We start from the raw sequence: 12503 nt of genomic DNA on the forward strand, positions 1-12503 counted from the left end.
GCAAGTGACCCTATATAATTTCAGCCAAGTGACTGTCCAGGGTCTTCTTAAAAACCTCCAAGAGTTGTAACATTCACAACTTCAATCAATCAATCAATCAATCAACCAGAATGGAGCTTGGAAAGGGACCTTGGAGGTCTTCTAGTCGAGCCCCTGGCTCAAACAGGAGACCCTAGACACATTTGAGACAACTGGCTGTCCAGTCTCTTCTTAGAAACCTCCAGTGATGGAGCAGCCACAATGTCTGGTGACAAGCAGTCCCGCCGGGGTTAATGGCTCACTTAGCAACGGAGATTTGGGGGCCCCGATTGTGGTCGTAAGTCGAGGACTCCCCTGCAAGGACCCGTTCCTTCTACAAAAGCACCACCTTCACCAAACCCACTGGATCAAGAGGAAAGGTTTCACACCAATGACCAGCTCCAGCTGCACGATTGATCCCAGGCCGAGTATGAATCAGCAAATGGGATTTAGACGAGGTAGACCGCTGCGGATTTCTTCAATCCCAGCAGAAATAATAATAATAATAATAATGAGGAGGAGGAGGAGGAGGATGTTCTTGCAGCTGACGAAGATGCCTGCTTTGGAATCAACCCCGTAACTCAGAAAAGGTACTAGCAGATTCCTTCTATCTGAGGGGGGAAGGACTAAAATAGAGAAGAGGGGAGGAGATACCTGGGCTTCCCTTTTGAAATATTATGGAGCGCAGAAGCCTGTGAATCTCCAGCTAACATGAGTGCACTCCAATCCCCGTAATTCCCCAGCTAACATGAGTGGACATCAACTCCCAGAATCCTCCAGCCAGGAAGAATAGACTTCAACTTCCATAATTCCGCAGCTAACGTGAGTGGACTTCAACTCCCAGAATCCTCCAGCCAGCAAGAATAGACTTCAACTCCCAGAATCCTCCAGCTAATGTGAGTGGACTTCAACCCCCGTAATTCCCAAGCTAACATGAGTGGACTTCAACTCCCAGAATCCTCCAGCCAGCAAGAATAGACTTCAACTCCCAGAATCCTCCAGCTAACATGAGTGGACTTCAACCCACGTAATTCCCCAGCTAACATGAGTGGACTTCAACTCCCAGAATTCTCCAGCCAGCAAGAATAGACTTCAACACCCAGAATCCTCCAGCTAACATGAGTAAACTTCAACCCCCGTAATTCCCCAGCTAACATGAGTGGACTTCAACTCCCAGAATCCTCCAGCCAGCAAGAATAGACTTCAACTCCCAGAATCCTCCAGCCAGCAAGAATAGACTTCAACTCCCAGAATCCTCCAGCCAGCAAGAATAGACTTCAACTCCCAGAATCCTCCAGCCAGCAAGAATAGACTTCAACTCCCATAATTCCCTAGCTAACATGAGTGGACTCCAACCCCTAATTCCCCAGCTAACATGAGTGGACTTCAACTCCCAGAATCCTCCAGCCAGCAAGAATAGACTTCAACTCCCATAATTCCCTAGCTAACATGAGTGGATTTCAACTCCCAGAATCCTCCAGCCAGCAAGAATAGTCTTCAACTCCCAGAATCCTCCAGCTAACATGAGTAGACTTCAACCCCCGTAATTCCCAGCTAACATGAGTGGACTTCAACTCCCAGAATCCTCCAGCCAGCAAGAATAGACTTCGACTCCCAGAATTCCCTGGACAGCATATGTGAGTTTCAACGGCCATCTAGTAACCTGTGGAACCCCGTTACGCAAATGTGCAACACCCATGGGCGTGGCCTGCCCCTAAAAGCTGTGCCACCACACTCCCAACATTCGGACCTTCCGAACAGTCTCCAAGGGGAACACTGTAATAATCCATGCCCAGGGAAACCCAAAGATGGCGGATACTCCACAACGTCACTAAACGCACCTCAAGTTGCAAAATAGCACAAGAGAAGGCAGAAGACCCACAACCAAGCCCAAAAGAGAGAGAGAGAGGCCAATGTTGTGCGCCTTGACCCCTTCGCCCATCAGCCACAACTGGTCCAAGACCCACAATTCACTCTCCGCACGTTTCACTTTCCTGCCTCCTCCATTCACTCATTTCCAAACCACGACCCCGAACCACGATGGGTTGAATGGTTGGACTAGATGACCTACAAGCGCCCTTCCAACTCCGATTATCTGTTATCTCCACCAAACACCTCAAAGAAATTAACCCACATGGACGCTAAGCAGGCTTGGCGTAAGGAATCAGCGCAGCTACTGGTTCCTTCCTTCCTTGACCTGCTTGTTACACGGGTTATGTGAATGCAGCCAGCATTGAAAAGCCATCCCAGAGCTGGTCGATCAAACCGCAGCACATTCGTATCTTAATTGCCATCCAAGTTTGCCTCTTTATATATAAACATCAGAGCTTAATTCCCAAAACTTGCAGTTGGTGGGGTTGAAAAATTCACCACAAATGCACACATGCAAAACACACAACACACACACACACAGAGACTCAAAACGCTCCTAGAAATTAACAGCATAAATAAGAACGGACCAAAACTGTGAAGAAGAAAGAAAGGTGGCGGGGAAAAAAAAGCTTGTCATGAATTTAACTGAAGAAATTTTAGAAACCGTTTTCTCCACCTCACCAATTTTTCAGGTGGGCGTGGACTTCAACTCCCAGAATTCCAGGCTGGCTGGGGAATGCTGGGAGTTGAAGTCCACCCGTCATAAAAATGGCTGCCATTCGGGTTCCTCTGGAGGAAAAGCTCGCAACTCACAACTTCTAGAGAGGGGGAAAAGTTTCATCGTTGAGAGTTTTAGTTTAAAGTTTAATTCGTAGTTTTAATTCCTCAAAGAACCTCATTTCGTCCCCTCGCTGCAATTCCGCCCGGCAACAAGTGACCATGACTTCCCAAAATTCCCCCCCACCCCCCACCCCCCAAAAAGGGAAGTTTTGGGGGGGTGATGAATGCAGAAAAAAAATATAAAAACATTTTGGAGTCTCATTTGGGAATTCGGTGGGCTATAAATGGGAATCCAAAACTTACAACCATCCGTTTAGCGAGTGTGCAAAGTTACGACGCAGAAAAAAAAGATTCACGATCGGTCCTCGCAGTTATGACCATCCTAGTGCCCCCTCCCCTCCCTTTGGCCATGGCCATGTGATCAAAATTTGGGTCTTTGGCAACCAGCCTGTATTTACAATTGGTTGATCACCATCGTCAATGAGGGAAACTGGAATCACTTAACGACGCGACAATGGCCTTGACAAACGCAGTGACTTGCTTAACAACCGTGGCCAAAACGAAAAGTCGTCAAATTGGATGCGACTCACTTAATAACAACAACTGCCTTGCTTAACAGGGGAAATGCTGTTCCAAATTGTGGTTGTTGTTCAGTTGAGGACTACCTGTCATTTGATGGTTCACCTGGCGAGGCCTCTTCTCAGCCTCAGGGCTGGATTTTACCCTCCTGAAATTAGAGTTTAGGAATAAATAATGTATGTTGTTGTTGTTTTTAAATTGTGAGCTGTCCGTCATTGATCTGAGGGGGAGGGGTATAGAAATTGGATGGATGAAGAGAGGGAGAGAGAAAGGGAGAAGGAGAGAGAGAGATGGGGGGGATGGATGGTTGGATGGATGGAGAGAGGGAGGAAGGAGAGAGAGATGGATGGATGGATGGAGAAAGGGGAGAGAGAAAGGGAGAAGGAGAGAGAGAGATGGGGGGATGGATGGATGGTTGAGATGGATGGATGGAGGAGGGGAGGATGGAGAAAGGAGAAGGAGAGAGAGAGATGGATGGATGGAGAGAGGGAGAGAGAAAGGGAGGAGAGAGAGAGATGGGGATGGATATTGGATATGGAGAAGTGGGTGGATGAGTAGGATGGGTGGATGGAGAAGGAGAGAAGACAGAAGGAGGAGAGAGAGAATGGGGGTGGAAGAAAAGGAGAGTGAGATGGAGAGAGAGGGAGAGAGAAGGGAGGAGGTGGATGGGTGGATGGATGGAGAGAGCGGAGAGAGAAAGGAGGAGAGAGATGGATGGATGGAGAGAGGGAGGGAGAAGGAGAAGGAGAGAGAGATGGTTGGATGGATGGAGAGAGGGAGGGAGAAGGAGAGAGAGCTATATATATATATGTGGGTGGATGAGTAGGTGGGTGGGAAAGAGAAAGACAGAAGGAGGAGAGAGAGAGATGGATGAGTAAAAAGAAAAGGAGAGTGACAGAAAGAGAGAGAGAGAAAGGGAGAGGTGGATGGAAAGAGAAGGCCAGAGAGAGGAAGAGAAAGGAGGAGAGTGATATGGATGGATAGAAAGAAAAAGAGAGGAGAGGAGGTGGAGAAAGGGATACTACAGATGGCTCAATGGATAGACAGACAGGTGGATGCATGGACCCAGACAGACAGACAGATCGATCGATGGGTGGATGGAGGCGGATGGATGGGTAGGTAGGTAGGTAAATAGATAGGTAGGTGGACGGATGGACGGACAGGTGGACAGAGAGCCAACAGCCCTCAGTTTCCCGGTCAGGATGAGTGGTTGGATAAGTTCCCCCCTCCTGCCTGATCCCATCTAAATCTATTCCCTCCAGGGAGGAGTTGCGCAATCGCCTCCCTTGGAAGCCCAGGACCTTCAAGATGGTGCTTAGCATCCGTGGTGCCATCCCGCCAAACCAAACCCTCCTCCGCCTTTTCGGGAGTCCATTTCTGCCCAAGGTGTATCAACGGAAGGAAAATCCCTTCAAGGTTGCGAGGCTGAGATGCTCCCCAAACCAACACTGCATGGGTTCTCTTGCTTGAGCAGGGGGTTTGGACTAGATGACCTCAGGGAGTCCCTTCCAACGGTTTTAATTCTATGTTCTAAACCACGGCCTGTCCAAAAAAAAAAAAAATTCTTGAAAGTCCGATTGGCGGATCGGCTGTTGGGAGCATTGCGGTTTGTCCCTGAAATCAAAAGCGCCGTGCCCTTGGTTGAGTTATCAGGACGGAGCTGGAAGGGACCCCAGGGTCTTCTAGTCCAACCCCCCTGCTCAAGAAGGAGGCTCTAGTAGACCATTCCAGACAAATGGGTTGTCTGGTTGGATCTCTCACCTCACAGTCAGGAGAGCTGTGAGTTCGATCCTGGGCAGAGTGCTAATTATTGGAATAGACAGGGGGTTGGACTAGATGGCCTCTGAGGTCCCTTCCAACTCTTGTTATTCTATGAACTATGATCCTTAAAAAGCCTCCAGGGATGAAGCACCCACTCTGGCTCTTGGGCATTTGTGACTTCACTAGCAAAATCCTCACCGTCCCACAAACCCATCTCGCCTTACGCATCGGTAGCTGGTTGCCCACCGAGTCTCACTTCTGGACGGTTTTTTTTTATTTTTTTCATTTTTTTTTCCTCTCCCCCCCACCAAGTTTGGGTGTTTCCACCACACACACACACCACAAAAAAAAAATTCGTGGGCTGCAAATTGAATAGCCAATTAAACAGAGGAATTACCGGTCAGCATTTCTGCCAATTTGCACACCGGTTCCCCGAAGCCATTTTTTCCGGCTTTAAATAAGTTTTTTCTTTCTTTCGATAGTTAAGCAGCGGGGAACGTCTTCCACGGCTAGTTTACATCCACCGGTTCCTGCAAGACCTGATAATGAACCAGACTGGGACCCTTCGGTTCAGATTGAAACTTGCAAAGAATCCTGCCGGCAAACGGATCTGGGTTTTTATTTTTTCCCCGGGGCTGTTTGTACACACTTGTGAAAAAAGAAGAGGAAAAAAGGCAAGATTAATTATGCCTTCTCTCTCTCTCTCTCTCTCTCTCTCTCTCTCTCCCTCCCTCCCCCTCCTCTCTATACATACATACATACGTACGTACGTACATACATACATACATAAATACATATATATATATATACACATACACACACACATATATATGCATACACACACAGACACAGACACACATATATTGTTTATTGTCCTTTTTTTTGAAGGGTTGGTATTTCTGAAATAGAAATTATGGGTTGTTGTTCTTTTAAAAAAGGCAGAATCAATAAATAAAAGGATGACCCTCGCCTCGTTCCCTAATTTTGCAGCGTCGGGCGGATTAAATATTTCATGAATTTCCACTCTGGAGACCGCCGGTATTTTAGGCTGCCTTCGGACAGCCACAAAAAAACCCTGAATGATGATTAAAAATTTAAAAGCCTCGGCAAAAGGACACACGGGCTGAATTCCGATTTGATGGAGAACAAAGAGAGAGAGAGAGAAGAGAGAGGGGAGATGGGGGGAGAGAGAGAGAGAGAAAGAGGGAGAGGGAGAGGAAGAGATGGAGAGAGAAAGCAAGAGGAGAGAAAGAGAGAGAGATGGAGAGAAAGAGATGGAGAGAGAGAGAGAGAGAGAGAAAGAGAGAGAGAGGAAGAGATGGAGAGAGAAAGCAAGAGGAGAGAAAGAGAGAGAGATGGAGAGAAAGAGATGGAGAAGGAGGGAGAGAGAGAGGAATCAAGAGAAAGTGAGAGAAGAGAGAAAGCGAAGGAAGAGAGAAAGAGAGAGGAGGGAAAGAGAAGGAGAAAGAGATGGAGAAAAGGAGGGAAAGAGAGGGAGAAAGAGAGGAGAGAGGAAAAGAGAGAGAAAGAGGAAGGGAGAGAGAGAGAAATACATACAAGATGAAAACGGGAGTGAGAATCTCTCCCTCATCTGGGTTTTGAGATCAAACCCGGAATTCTGAGGTTAAAACAGGCAACGCTTCCATCCCTCCTTCGCTTGGAGCACCTTCCCAGCCTCAGTTGGGTCCTCGCTTAACGACCGGTTGCTTAGCAAAGTTGCAACAGAACTCTCCCCCCACCCCTAAAAAAAAAGGTACTAATGACCCAGATCCAGAGTTGTGACGACTGCACGCCCCCCCTCCAATCATATGAGACCCAATTTTGACTGCTTGGCAACCGCTCCACTTTTACGATGGGTTGCAGGGTTCTGCGGTCAAAAGCACCTGTGATTTATGGATGAGGGGGTGTTTTTTTGTTGTTGTTTTGCAAGTTTCTGGCCATTTCCAGCAAAAGTCGCCTATGGAATTACCCTGAGTTGCTTTACAAGTGCCAAGTACTCAGGTAGGTCTCAAGTTATGACCGTCATTAAACCTAGGGCAGAAATGCCACCTCATAAATCAAGGAATCCCTATATTTGGGGGACAGACCACCCCAAAAATGGACTCCCCCCTGGGCTTATCAAGAAGGGGAAGAGGCCAAAACCGCCATGATGTGCTCCCAAGTAGACAGTTAAGATAAGACAAGCGGTGTATATATATATATATATACACACCGCTATATATATATATACCAACCTCAGAAAACATATATATATATATATATATATATATATATACACACACACACACACACACACACACACACACACACACACACATATATGACGAACACAATACAGAAGCCTGATGATGGCAGATGAGATTCTGCCGAAACGTTGCGACAACTTTAAAAGCACAACTACAATGACGTGGGAAAATATCCGAACAAAGCTGAATGCCATACATGTAAGTACCCGTGAAAACTTAAGAAAACATATATACACACACACACACACATACACACACACATATACACACACACACACACATATATATATACACATATATATATACATATATACCTACATACACACACACACACACACACACACACATATATGTATATATATAATGTATGTATATATGTATTTATTTATGGTATTCAGCTTTGTTCGAGTATTTTCCCATATACATACATATACATATACATACACACACACACACATATATATATATGATGGGTATTTCACTTATATATATATATATATATATATATTTGTTTTCTGAGGATATATATATATATATATATATCCTCAGAAAACAAATATATTATATATATATATATATAAAGTGAAATACCCCTCACGCATCATCACAAAATCTCCAGAACCGTAAAGCCTACAAACTTGAAATTTGGCACATATATCCCTCTCACTAAGAAGGGATTGTTCAAAACACCCTCAGACCATTCGTATTTGATATATTATTATTATTATAACACGCTCGATGCTCAGGACTTCTACTCCCGCCTCCCACCTGGAAAGAAATCTCTTCCAAAGGCAACACACAAGCAGAGGAGGTTCAGTTTCACAGCAGCCCCGAGCACCTTTAGTACAGAACAGTTGAGCTAAGCCCGCCCAGGCGCCTTGCTGTCTCCTCCTTCTTTGCTCACGCAGCAAATACAGTTTCAGTTTCCAAACAGCCCTCCACTCTCTCTCCCACTGACCGGACCCTAGCCAGATGAATACCGACGGATGCTGGTAGGCAGAGGCAGAATTTCCCCACCCCCCTTTATTTTCCTCCCCCAAAACTTGCCCGATCACACATAGTTTCGTAGCCAAGCACAGGTATTGAGCTAGTTTAATATAGAAGTGATAATTCCAATTAATGCAGCAACGTCTTGCAATTAATTGCCCTCTAAAGGATCTCTGGAGGTTGTTTTTTTTTTTAATTCAATGGCCCATGTTCCACACCTGACATCTCTTTCCTGGGGGGAGTCACCTGGAGGGGGGGGTTGCGATGGAAATGGGACAAACCCGCCGAAATTCCCCCTTTCGAAGCGTTTCCCAAGCGCCAAAGGTCCGGGGAGCGCTGCTCTTCCACACCCGGCCACCAGGGGGCAGCATTGCTCCTCGCACTCGCCCTCCCGCTAGGGGGACGGGCTGGGGAGGGGGGGAACTCCCAAGTTTGCACAACTCGCCCCTCCCGCCCCCGAGGTTGGCCAGAGAGGCTGGATTTAAACAACTGCCCCCCACCCTCTCCCTTTTCACGTGTACAGCATTCAGACGGGCGGCTTTTCCAGCCGCGGGGAAGAAGGGGGGGGGGGGTGTCGATTCCTCTTCCAGTCCTTGACTCAGCCTGGGTGACTCAGCTCTCCCCCCTCTCCCCCAAAAGTGGGGCAAAGCGGGGAGAGCGGTTCACACCCCAATTGCAGACGGGCTGGGTCGGCGCATCGCTTTCCCACGTTCGCCAAAAGGGTTGTTGTTGCGGGGGGTGTGGAAGCGGGAGCAGCGCCCGGTTGAGCAAGGGCACTTTCCCCGGGGATTTCCCCTCACCGTCCTCCCACTTAGGAGCCCCAACTTGTCGGCTTCCCAAAACCGCGTTTGGGCGGGGAACTTCAAGACCCCGGTCCGGCCAGAACTCGCTTGGACCTTTCCGGGACAGACGTGCAACTCTCCCGGCTTGCAAAAAAAAACAAAAAACGGTCTTGGAGGGGGCTACGACCCCCGTCATCCCCGCTTCCTAGCCCTTCACACGCACACACACGAACACACACCCCTTTGGTCGCATTCAGACAACTCTGGAAGCCGAGCAAGGATTTGTTTTTGTTTTCCCTTCTCTCCAGGCTTTTTAAAGGGTCGTGTGAACGGGGCAGTGGCGTGTTCAGACCCAGAAACTCAGCAAGCACTGCATATGCGAAGCCTGCCTGGGGAAAAAATAAAAAATAAAAGACGCGTGTTGCGCAAACCCGAGCAGGGTTTCGGCGTCTTAGCCCCCCGAGTGCAAAAACACTGATTTTTACCCCGCTTAAACCAGGGTAAGACCGGGGGTTAAAATGCGGGAACCCGCAGCGAACGTCCTCCGGGACGCTCCCTTGTTAGCACCCGTTACAACGCCCCCCCCCCTAAAAAAACCCTGTTGTCTGAACAGCCCGCTTCGAAGCAGGATCCCCGCATTCCCTCCCCCGATTTCCACCGCTTCTTTCGGTCTCGGTATGGACCTGCAACTGGGGAGAGACGTGGGAATACGACCCGCTCACAGCTCCCCGGGAAGTTCGGCCCGTCTCCTCCCGCCCTGTGCCCGCCAACTTCCCGGGGAGCTGCGGGTCACTTCTTCTCCCGAGCGGCTGGGTTCACACGACCCTCAGCGTCTGGCGGATAGGGGTCAGCATCCAACCGGGTTTTAACCTCGGCCGCTTCGGAGGGGAGACCCTCCAACCCCGCTCGGTTGGACCGTGCAAACGCGGGGCTCCTCCGGGGAAAAAAGAAACCAAACCCAGCGTCGTGTGAACGCAGCCGCTTCATTGAAAACACTTCGGGTCGGGGGGTGGCGGCACGCGTCGAGGACACGCGTGTTCAGTTCTCGGGGATGATTCTCACGAATTAGGGAGGGGGAAAGAACCTTCGCTACCCCTGCAAGGGGCCGTGTGAATACACCCGCTCTCTATTTGCGCATCCTAAACCTTTCCAGTCTGTCTCGCCCGCCCGCCCGCCCGGCTGGCTGGTTTGCTCCGCAATTGTGCAACCTTCCCAAGTCACATATATACATATATTTATATATATTTTAATCAGATTTCATCCACCCACCCACCACCCAAAAAAGAAAAATTCAAATAATAAAATAAAATAAAAAATCCACCCCTCCTCCGGCTCCGCAAACCATCGAAAAGAGGGCGAGCCGAGGCCCGGCCCGAGCAAGCCCAACTCCGCCGCGGAAGGTGCCCGGAGGAAGGCACAACCGAGCAGCCGGGTTATCTCCGCCCCGGCGCCTCTTCCGAGGCTGAGCGAGCGAGCGGCCGGGCGGGCAGGCGGGCAGGCGGGCAAGGCGGGCAAGGCGAGGGCCGCGGGCACAGGTGCCTGGGCGAGAGAAGAGGGCCGCCTCCAAACCGCGGCTCCAAAGGACGCCGCCTGACCCGGGGCAAAGAGCCGCCGCTGCCGCCGCCAAGCCCGGGCTCGGAGGCCGGCCCTCTCGCCCGGCTTCATTCCGAGGAGAAGGGCCGCGCGGCCGGGCTGCACTGCCGCAGATGCCCCGGTTGCATTTTTTTGGGGTGGGTGGGCAAGGTTGGTTTTCTTTTTTTTTTGCAAGATTCTCCCCCTTGCAAGGCATTTTTTTAAAAAATATTGATGCATATATAAAATGCATATATATATATATATGCATATATACCTGCAAGGCATTTTCTAAAAATATTGATGCATATATAAATATATATATATATATGCATATATATATATACACACACACAATATAGAGATATATAGATCTAAAATATGCCCGCTGGGTCTTCCGTGCCAGCGAGGCTTGGATTCCCCTTTTTGCCCGTCCCCCGGGGATTTTCGGGACCAGGCACCCTTCCTCTCCCCTTCTTCGGCTCTCCAGCCGCTTTCCTTCCACCGCCACCACCCCCAACGTCCAACCCCCCAAGAACGAAAGACCCCAGCCGGGCCAGCAACAGCAACAGCAGCGAGGCCGAAATGACGCGATGCGATTTCAACGGCAGGGAGGAATTGACAAGCCGGGCAGGTAAAGTGTGACACCCCCTCTTCCTCCTCCTTCCTCCCCCCTTCTCTCTCTCTCTCTCTCTCTCTCTTCTTTCCCCTTTTCCCATCAAGCCGGCCGGCTGGCCAGGTCAGTTTCCCCCCCAACCCAGCCACCCACCCGTCTTCCTTCTCCTTCCCTTCCCTGGGCCGCCGCTGAGCCCGGTGGAGGAGGAGAAGGAAAGAAGGAAGGAAGGAAGGAAGGAAGGAAGAGGACACGGCCGGCTGGAGCTCCCGGGGCTCCTTTGCCCTCCCTTCCCGCCTGCCTGCCTGCCTTCCACCTGCCGCGCAAGGCAGGAAAAGCAGCGGCGCCCGCGAATCCAAGGCAAAAAATATCAAAAACCCAGGAGAAAAGGGGTGGTGGGCGCCGCTTGGAAGGCGATGCCAGGGCCGAGGGGGGCAGAGAGAGAGAGAGAGAGAGAGAGAGAGAAAGAGGACTATAAAAGCCCAGGCGCGCTCCCTTCCAAGCCCGGGCAGAGCCGAAGGTGCAAGCGCCTTCCAAAGCCGCCTTTCCCTCCCTTCTCGCAAAAGCCGCATCCTAAGCGGCGGGCGCAAAAGATATATATATATATATATATATATATATATATATATATATTTTTTCTCTCTCTCTCTCTCTTTTCAAACACCCCCCCAGCTCCCCTCCTCCTTCCAGCGCGCCCCGGCTTGGTCGGGCAGCCCGTCGCAGTGCGAAGCGGAGCGCGAGAGCGGGATCACCTGGTCGGCGCGCTTTCCTAGAAACTCCTTGCATCACCACTTCTAAGAACCCCAGTTCTAAGAATCAACACCGCTCAATTCTCGGAATTTGAGCGGGGGACTTTACCACGCCGACAAGCCCGGGGTGGGTCCGGGGGTGGAGAGAGGTTTTTCGGAGCTCTCCGAGAGCCTCCGAAACCATTCCCGGACCTCGTTCCAGGTCTTCGGTTTGCGTCCCTCATCTCGGACGGGTCGGGGAGACCTTTCGATCTCGGGGTCCCGAAGGCGCGACGTAAACTCCGGGGTCCCGACACCCCCGAGGCCGTTGGTACGTTCCAATCCGCCGAAGTCACGTGGGCGCTTTTCCCTCCCGTGACGTCAGGGGCTCGGCCTGAATACAATGTTGCAGAGTTCCATTCGCTCCGCCTCCTTTTTTTCCCCTCCCCTCCTCCCTCCTTCTCTCCCCCCCTCCCTCCTCGGAATTCTGAGAACTAATTTGCGATTCGGTGACATAACAGGAATCCGGGGAGCCGGGTTCAATTCCTGGGGGAGGGCCGGGGCG

General features: G+C 50.1%; 1 protein-coding gene across 3 annotated transcripts in view; it reads right to left on the minus strand.

Moving 5' to 3' along the window:
* The window catches only part of BCL6 (BCL6 transcription repressor), a 32831-nt gene extending 20535 nt beyond the window's left edge, over positions 1–12296 (minus strand). The window contains exons 1-2 of one of the 3 annotated variants that reach the window (XM_087933713.1): positions 11963–11978; positions 3261–3397 (exon numbers count right to left, since the gene is read on the minus strand). The gene's annotated coding sequence lies outside the window, so the exon portion shown is untranslated. Of the gene's footprint in view, positions 1–3260; positions 3398–11962 lie in introns of all 3 variants that reach the window. The other 2 variants (XM_087933714.1, XM_087933712.1) reach the window with 2 other exon arrangements.
* Between the last annotated feature and the right edge of the window lie 207 nt (positions 12297–12503).

The sequence above is a fragment of the Pseudonaja textilis genome, chromosome 4, assembly GCF_049901715.1.
Source record: "Pseudonaja textilis isolate UNSWEBS1 chromosome 4, rPseTex1.2, whole genome shotgun sequence".
NCBI classification, from domain to species: Eukaryota; Metazoa; Chordata; class Lepidosauria; order Squamata; family Elapidae; genus Pseudonaja; species Pseudonaja textilis.